The sequence below is a fragment of the Solanum stenotomum genome, unplaced genomic scaffold, assembly GCF_019186545.1.
Source record: "Solanum stenotomum isolate F172 unplaced genomic scaffold, ASM1918654v1 scaffold21326, whole genome shotgun sequence".
NCBI lineage: Eukaryota > Viridiplantae > Streptophyta > Magnoliopsida > Solanales > Solanaceae > Solanum > Solanum stenotomum.
Window position 1 is genome coordinate 103780 of NW_026026484.1, and position 9214 is coordinate 112993.

Genomic DNA, 9214 nt, shown 5'->3' on the forward strand with positions numbered 1-9214 from the left:
CCCTTAAGCAGTCATAGTTCAAGTCTGAGACCACTACTAACTCTAGAGTAAAGGTTATTGTTTTACTAAGTGAATATTCAATGCAGCGCATACCTTTATTATGCATAATAGTCCACCTTCAACTGAGTTGTGAAGAACTCTCTTTTCTTAATATTACTAGATGATGTTGCCCGTGCTATGCACGGGCCCAATAATATAAATGGTATATTTTGGGGCTAATAACGGAGTTTTTGAAGCGATTGTTTGCGTGGATAAAGGAATAAGTTTTTTTATGACAAACCTGTACTTTCTTTGACGCTATTTAAGGCATAATAAGAGTACTCACATATAACAAATGAGTTTCGGTGAATTTCAACACTATGAAAAACATAAGAAAAGTGACACAAAAGCATATTATCGTAAGATCACAAAGAACCAGAATTAACACTTTGAAAGAAAAAAAGAGCAGCAGTAAACATTTGTGTTCATTTTTATTTTTGTGTAATTTATGCCATTATCAATCATTGGTTGCAGGATTTGTAGTATTCCCACCGATGAAATAGTCCATATTAGTGACAACAAAAGTTGTTGTCGTTTGCTCAAACCTAATATAAATCAAAAAAGGAAACATTATAATAGCAAACCAAATTAGTAATACTACAAATAAACTTGAGGGATGGGTTTGAAGTATGCAGCTGGAAAATATACGAAGCAGTACCAATATGCAGCTCCTCAAGTATAATAATCATGTACTCATCGAAATTTAGCATACTGCAAGAGAAACAACCGATAATAATAAAAAAGAAGCACAATTCTTTTTCAGTAACTTCAGAATTCAAAACTAACTAATATTTAGAGCAATAGCTATTAGTTCTGTTATGTATTGTGCTGTCATATTCCTCCTATTTGCTGCGGAAAAGTCTAATATATAACATTTTGACTGTTTGGCTGTGTACAGATCAATAGCTGGGGAATACATGTGCTTTCCAATGGTTGGCATAACAAAGTCCGACTCTATTTAGTATATGAGAGAGCAGCTCCTGAGTTTATGAAAGCGTATACATCAAGTGAGAAAATAGATAAGGTACCTGTGACCACGACTGGGGATTCCTCTAAATCTTGTTGACCGCCTAGTCTATACATATGGTTTGGACTGACACTTGAATCAGTGTCTCGTGAAAACAAAAGAAGCAGAAGGGGAACTGAGAAAAATAAAAGAAATTTTGGGTAAAAACATACCTGAGTTTGTAACTAAGAGATGAACTCGTCTGGAAGCAGAGAAGGAAGGAGAAGATAAGCTCACAAACAAAAAGTAGATAATTTATTATGATTGTTAAATGGGGAAACTATGCAAGACAATCGTAAAAGATGAACTATGATAATTAAAATAAACAAATGTATGTGTAACCACCAATTAGAATGGCGTGGACGGAACAACAGAGTTATTAGTTTAGTGTAAGAGCAGTAGACCAATGCTTTTCCAAAGAAGAAGATATATGAATAAGATGGCAAAAAGAGTGAAAATCACTATTATAAAGAGGATACTGTAGACCTAAGTTGCGGGGACTCTTCATTTTTGTTGCCGCAACCGTGTTGAATTCTCCAAAAATATAGTACTTTTGAAGAATCACAAATACTATATTTCAATAATAAAGAATACCAAAAGAATTGAAATATAAAGTTATGAATAGAAAACAATTGATAATGTGTATATGTTTACATGGATATGATCTTACTTGCACTAATCTTGCTTTTTCCGCTATTCTTAAGGTTAATCAATTACGGGTGCTATCTTTTTTACGTTTGGACAATTTTCATCTTTGAGCTACCAGAAGATGCAAAGGAGACAGAATTGGTGAATCTTCTGAGATGGTTACTAGGTTATGATTTTTGTGGAGCTAAAAGACCAACCAAAAATTAAGGATCTTCAGAAAATTCGCAAACATTGGACTAAAAAATCAGTAGAAATGATTAAAAAGTGATAAATCTGCAAAGTTGAGGGAGTCTTCAAAGTTCATGCGATCCAAAATATTCTTCCTTTTCAAAGAAAATCAGTGAAGTGCTTCCAAAATATTCCTCTTCGCTTTGCTAAACATTTCAGCGCAAATTTACAAACAATGTGAGTAAGTAGTTTGCCAAATTAACAACTATTCTGGCTCTACGAAAAAAAAATTCCATCATGGTTTTACTCGTAATTCCTAATCTTCTGACAGGGTGGTTTAAATAATGCTTAGTTTCTAAGTATAAGATATTTGAATTTTCCACTGCTACCATACCTTAGGAAATCTGATTTAAGTTTATCAAGTTGTTTTCATTGGACATGTATGTATTCAAAAGAATAAGGTTGACTCGCCTGTTCATATACCTGCTTTTAACAAAGAAATCAACTTCAATTGATTTCTCGCCTGTTCATATATCTTCTGACAGGGTGGTCAACTACTTGATTTACACAGCAGACAATTTCACAGAAATTTAAATTCAAAATCATGAATCGACGCAATTTTAGAGTATGTAAACTTAAGACAGTGGCAACACACCTTCATTAATCTTCTGAAGCACCTCAAAGTCTATGTTTGGCGTGCCTACTTTCTTTTGAAACATTTCCGGTCGTTTTGGTAGCCGACGATAGAAGCAGGAATAAACTGAAGTTTAAACGTTTACTTTGTAGTGTAAATTATGTGCAGGGAAAAAATATGATTATAATTTATACAAATAAAAGTAAAATACCTGTATCATAATGGTGGACTGATCTATAGGACTTTGTCAACTCTGAGGGCAGGCTTTTCTGATGGAGGAGGCACAGTCAAAAGGATTTAGGGGCATCCAAGGATGGTTTCATGTGAATGCTTTTTGAATGATTTCGTTGTAGACTATGTTGTATGTTGAATGATCATCGTCATCATCTGTCGGTGGGCGAATTAATATTTTTATACAATTGGAACTTCTTGCTCTTGATAAAACCACATACAATTGTCCATGTGAGAAAACAGGTTCTCGTAAATAAACTCCAACAAAGTCCAATGTTTGACCTTGAGCTTTATTTATTGTCATAGCAAAACATAAACGTAAAGGATATTGTGTTCTTTTAAAAGGAACAGGCAATTTTTCATCTGCAGATGATAATAATGGTATTCTTGGAATAAATACATGCTTGTTTTTGAAATCTCCAGTTGCAATTGTTGCACTGATAACATGTTTTCGAAGATCATTACATATAAGTCTAGTACCATTGCATAAGCCCTCACAAGGATTTAGATTTCTTAGTAACATGACAGGGCAATATTTTTTTAATGTCAATTTGTGGGGAGGCAAACCAGCTGGATGTAGGGTGTGTAGAAAATCTTCATATTGACTTTGATCATTCGCTTCAATAGTCTTATCAAATGAAACATATGTTTTAGGATCACCAGGAAATTGAGTTATAATTGAGTTATAAGCAAATCATTCATTTCATCGACGAAGTCATTTTTTGTCGTCAAAATTACACGAGAGGTCATAGAAGATACATTAGAAGAACATGTATGTAGATCCGGATAAGTTAGTCTAAATAAGACATCTAATGATTCATTTTCAGAAATAAAAGGTATAATAAAGCAATGGGGTATTTGAATTTTATCATTATCATGTACTTTTTCTTTTCCATTTCCTATTCTTAGCAAGTACTCACAAAATGTGGGGTCTGTTTTTGCTCGCATATTGTCAGATAATCGTAATTTTTCAAGGTGATTCCAAATTTCAGAAAACAGTAAACTCTCTCGAATGAAATCATCCTTTTTTTCACTGCGAACAACAGGAAGAGTTTGTCTAAAATCACCACCAAAGACAATGACTTTTCCACCAAATAAGATATTTGTGTCCATTAAATCTCTCAAGAGAATATCAAAAGCTTCTAGCAGTCCTTTTTTGGCCATAGATACTTCATCCCATACGATTAATTTGGCATCACGTATTAAAGCTGCTAGTGAGCTTTGTTTACTGATGTTACAAGAAAAATTTTGATCTATTTCAATGGGAAACTTAAAGCGAGAGTGAGCAGTTCGTCCTCCTGGGAGGATCGAAGCTGCAACACCTGAACTTGTTGTTGCTAAGGCAACAAAACCTCTTGAGCGTACAGCAGCTAATAAGGCACGATATAAAAAAGTTTTACCTGTTCCTCCAGGTCCATCAACAAAAAAAGCTCCTGATTTGTTGGAAAATATTCTATCAAGGATTGTATCATATGCTATTCGTTGTTGGGTATTTAATTTTGTCTACAGCAACAAATCCTCTTCTACAACAATAATGTTTCTCTCAAACAAACATTCAGTAGCTTCTTTGACATCTGTTGAAGATTTTATTGTCTCTGCAATCAGTTTATATTCGTTAATATCATGTCCCATCAAATGCAAAAAGTCATTAATATGATTTAAAGTCAGGTAAGTAATATTTTTTGGATTCATGTTAGGTAGAATTTGAAAGTCTTCTGACATTGGAGCTTTAAATTGTTTCCAAATTTCTGCTAGATTGGCAGGATTACAATAGACCAGTAATGTTGCAAACAAACGTCTTAAACTATATGCCATTTGGTAAGTGACAGCCTCAGACATACATTCCACTAAGTTGTTATCACAATGTAACAAGCCTCTTTTTTCCGCAGACTCTCTAAATGTACTACAGTATTCAGCATCTACTTTAAGTAAATCCTCATATGATTTTGGTCCTCTAACATTCATCAGTAATAATCTAAGGTAATATCTTTCTCCTTCTGTTGGATGACATGTTACAACACGGCCAATAACAGAACGCTGTTTTCGACGTGTCCACATTTTGTCTTTTGTTGACCATACAAAGTATTCAAGAAATTCTTTATATAATAATGATAGTTGCATAGCATAAGTGTTTGTTCTATTCATAGCAAAAAATTCAGTTAACATTGATTTTCCAATCATCGGATTATTTAGAATTTTATCTACCTTGTCAATACTCTTAAAGGAAACAAATTGTTGTCCTTGTAAATGTAACTAAAGGTGATAGACAGATGGAGTCATTTCACTGATTGGAAATTTAAATAATCGCCAGGCTGCCTCAGGAGGTGAAACCCACCTACCAGATTGGTATTCTTTTATTTCATCTACACCAGTATCTACATTACTATCATGTATTTGAAAAGTTATTTTGTCATGTCCTTTACAAATATATTTGTAGATATATTTGACTACTTTGATATCAGAACAAACTTCAACATTCATATGACAATTATACTTGCATAACACGAAAGGATTATATGGAACAACCCATGAATTGTCTAGGAAAATGCTCTTCTTTTTGACACATTCTTTGGTTTTTCTCCGCTTGTATATTGGCTATGAATTCTTTCCTTTGGATGTTTGTTCAGCAAAATCTTTTGGATATTTGAATTTGCACTTACCTTTTTGTTTCATGCAACTATTTGAGGGATTTAATTTTCCACAAGGGCCATGCATCATATGTTTGATAACAAATGAGTATAAATCATGATCTACAACAGAATCAGGAAGTTCAGCACATACAAATTTATCATAAGATTCAGGAGTTAGCAATTTGTGTTCATTAGCAAGTATAATAAGGAAATGAGCATGTGGAAGACCACGTTTTTGAAACTCTATAGTATACATAAAAGCAACAACCTTTCCAAAAATTTGTCTTTTTAATATATCTTTTTTTAATTCTTCTACTTTTGCTCTGAAAACTCTACTAACCAAATCGGGTCTGTTTTGTACTTCATCATTGAGTAGTAGTTGTTCTTTTATTTCTGGCCAAGATGGGTTGCATGTCATTGTTATGAATAAATCAGGTTTTCCAAAGTATTGCACCAATGCAATGGCGTCCATATATCGTCGACGCATGTCTCTTGGTCCTCCTATAAAAGTAACAGGTAGGAAATTTTTCTTTCCAATATTTGAAGCTTCCCTNNCTCTTGATCAAAATTTCACAATTTTTGCAACTTAGGATCTCAAATCTTCGTTTTATCTCCAAATTCGACTCCGTAAATTCTCATAGACCCGTTTTGACATTCTAAAACTGCTGGAATCGACGGAAATCCTATTCGAATCTCGAAACTCCAAATGACTCGAAATAACACTTTTAACCAAACTTTAACTCTTAAAAGCTCAACTTTCCAAAAACTAAACTTTTCATCAATTTTTCTTCAAACCAACTTCGAAAATACAACAATTAGGACTCGGGGCAACTATCGGGAGGGATAAAACGGTCATTTTATGAAAATTTCCAAAAATGACCTTTAGGGTCATTACAGATTTCTGAGGCAGTGGGTTAATTATGTGTTCTTTGATCTAAAGTTGTGTCACATTTAAGTGCAATGTAAAAATCAGATAAGTCTGAAACATTGAAGAGAGATTTTAGGAAAATACTATATGGGTTAACTTTTAGTATGTCCATTAGTTTTTGAACTATTGACTGGTCAACTTTATTTGAGCATGCCATTCTATTGGGCAGTTCATTATCATGATCATAAAAGTATAACTGCAAATTTTTGGGTTTGTCAATTGAAGGAATCAAATCATCTATAAAATGGTACATTTTTCCCTGAACTTTGAATGTGTAAACACCAGAGTTTCTTTTCGCTAGTTCTTTATCGTACTTAACACCCAATGAAGTAAATGCAAACATATTATTGTACGTTCTAATATAAGTTCGAAAATTTTTGGACTCCTCAGTTTTTGCAAAGTATAGGTTTGATAATTCAATTGGCATTTTATATGATGTCAGTCTTATTGAACCATTACTACAACAAAATTCAAGAGGTTCGTACTCAAATTTTTTGGCATTACAATATTGACAGTTGGAAGCCTTTTTTAAAGCAAGATATTCACTCCGGTGGTTGGTTGTGGCCAGATATACTCCTTTTGTTTTTCTAGTACCTGAGTTTTTAAGAAAGATCATTATAAGTAAAGAGAGCACCAATATTGAGGAAGAGAGGACATTACTGTATTGTAAGATTTGTGCGGACCTTTGGTTGGAATTGTATTTTGGATATGAAGAGCTTGGTTAGATGTGTTGGATACGCTCCCTTATATGCAAAAAGTTGTAGGTTACAACAATAGCGTATATACAATATTCCACAGTTGAAAAATATTATGTAAAGACAAAGTTACTTGTTTCACTAATGACAGAGGACGTGCATAAATCCTTTCCTTTTTCTTTGTTATTGTCTGTGCTCACAGATAGCTGAGGACGGGTAGCAGGGACAAAGAGTAGTTATGATAATTAAAGTTGCAAATCAAGTATTGATAGATGCACAACACACAAGCAGAATAGGAGTATTTGAATATCCGTGTTTTGAACCTTTTTGAACAACCGAAAGTGGCTCTCGTATGGTAAGAGCAACCTGTTTTGGGACTCGTGAACTGCACCAAGATGATGTTGGTTGCTCGGGGACAGCAAGTGTTGAATTTTGAAGGATAGAAGATATTTCGCTATATGTATTACGGCGTTTGAGTTGCGCCACAACCTTCATTTTTTCTTTGTATATATATTTGTTTGGCTCTTTTGAATTCATCAGTTATGAAAGTTGAAGCAACCCTTTTTTTTACCTGTAGATATTTACAACACAAATTCAACGAAATGATGGTAAAAAGCATAAGTTATTTGGAATACTTTGTCAACCGCGCAGAAGAAAGAAGACACAACGACATCAAGGATACTGTTAATAAAAAATCTTATAATAAAGTTGAAACTATTATTTCCTCTAGTTAACTATTAAGTTAATTATTGAGGTATGACATACCTTATGCAAAAGAGCAAAGACACAACAAATCAAAATGTTTTCTTACATTTCTTTTGGTAGAACCTCTGTAGGTAAAACTAAATCATTCTCTGTTACATAAATGGTTTATTTAGTGTGCGAAGGGGGTGTTACCATTTCCTAAGGATCTGCACTGGAATCTAATGATTCCATAACACTCCATTTAAATTGTTCAAACTGTAGAAGTCCAATGGAAACTATCTAATAAATTTTATATTCATGTCGTTACAAATGTCTCAGAGAAAGTGGTAAATTTGTGTTCTTCATGGCAGCATTTCACTGTCCATGTAGCATAAGTCAAGTCGTATATAGAATTTATGCAACCAGATTCTATAATTTGTCTTTTCTGACTAAAGCCGTGGAGAAGAAAAAGCCATCGCCGTAATTGGAGATTACATATCTGTAAACACGCAATAGGAATTCAATTTTACTTTATTGTTCGATAACAGAACATATTCTTTAGCTATTTTTCCTGAATCCTCCTTTCATATACCTACTTTTAATTAAAAAAATCAACTAACCAACAGTAAGGTCTGGTATTTGGTGAATTTTAAATTTTTTTTATTTTTTTTATTAACAAAGATGTATTTTTTTTGCAAATCCTACAGATGACTCAATTTGATTGATTTTTGAAATGAAAAGTATCAAAATAATTTACTGTATTAGAATCTGAAGAACAGCAGGAATATGATGTGGGTCTGGACTAATGAGTTAACAATGGTAGTTTAGATTTGGGGATTGCAAATTTTGGAGAAGAAAGCGAAAGGAAATATTACCTAGAATCAATGGAGGCAAGAGCAGGGCAAGCACATGAAGAATGGCAGCAAGCTGAAGCAGCGGAGAAACCAAAGAGATATTATATTTTCTATTGAAGACAGATCGATAAGAGCGAGATTTACTCGAGAAAGATAGATGAGAGCGTGAGACAGTACACGCGGCAGACGCTGAAATGAAGGGGCTTATCTAGGGATGCCGAAATTACTAATTTATCCTTATTAATGGCAGGCAGGCGAACATAGTACAACTTAGATGCTAGTACAATACTGGAAGACACTTTCCATGTGTTTTATGGCCAATCAAAGTGGGACTGTACACATTTGACCGGTTTTAGTTCATCTGTTTGGTGGGCAACAATGTACAATTTGTGTAGCTTTTACGATGACAACTTAAAGTATACTCCATATCAAAATTGTGTCATATATATCCAAATGCTTTGTGTTTTTTCTTTAGTATTTAATAATAGATAATGATATTAATTAAAATCAACATAGAATATACAAATAAAATAATTTTAATAATATTTGTTGAATTTGGTTTCAAATTAAACTTTGGTATATGACTTTATCACAAAATTTTGGGTATTATAAGCATAATAAAAAATGATTATTGGACATAAAAAATTTGTGAAAGTGAATAACTTTTTATATGATATAATTCAAAAGTTAAGAATTT

The 9214-nt window shown here is 33.3% G+C and overlaps 1 long non-coding RNA gene across 5 annotated transcripts; it reads right to left on the reverse strand.

The window, feature by feature from the left end:
• Positions 1–350: 350 nt before the first annotated feature.
• On the reverse strand, positions 351–8661 carry LOC125850982 (uncharacterized). Of its 5 annotated transcripts, none has more exons than XR_007444868.1 (7): positions 8539–8661; positions 7113–7550; positions 6968–7027; positions 4127–4321; positions 2707–2882; positions 2517–2621; positions 351–1277 (listed from the first exon to the last, which is right to left on the reverse strand). It is a non-coding gene; the product is annotated as an uncharacterized LOC125850982 (long non-coding RNA). The 5 variants fall into 5 exon arrangements; XR_007444870.1 differs by having other exon boundaries at positions 351–1114; positions 1219–1277; positions 2517–2882; XR_007444867.1 differs by having other exon boundaries at positions 2517–2882.
• Positions 8662–9214: the final 553 nt, after the last annotated feature.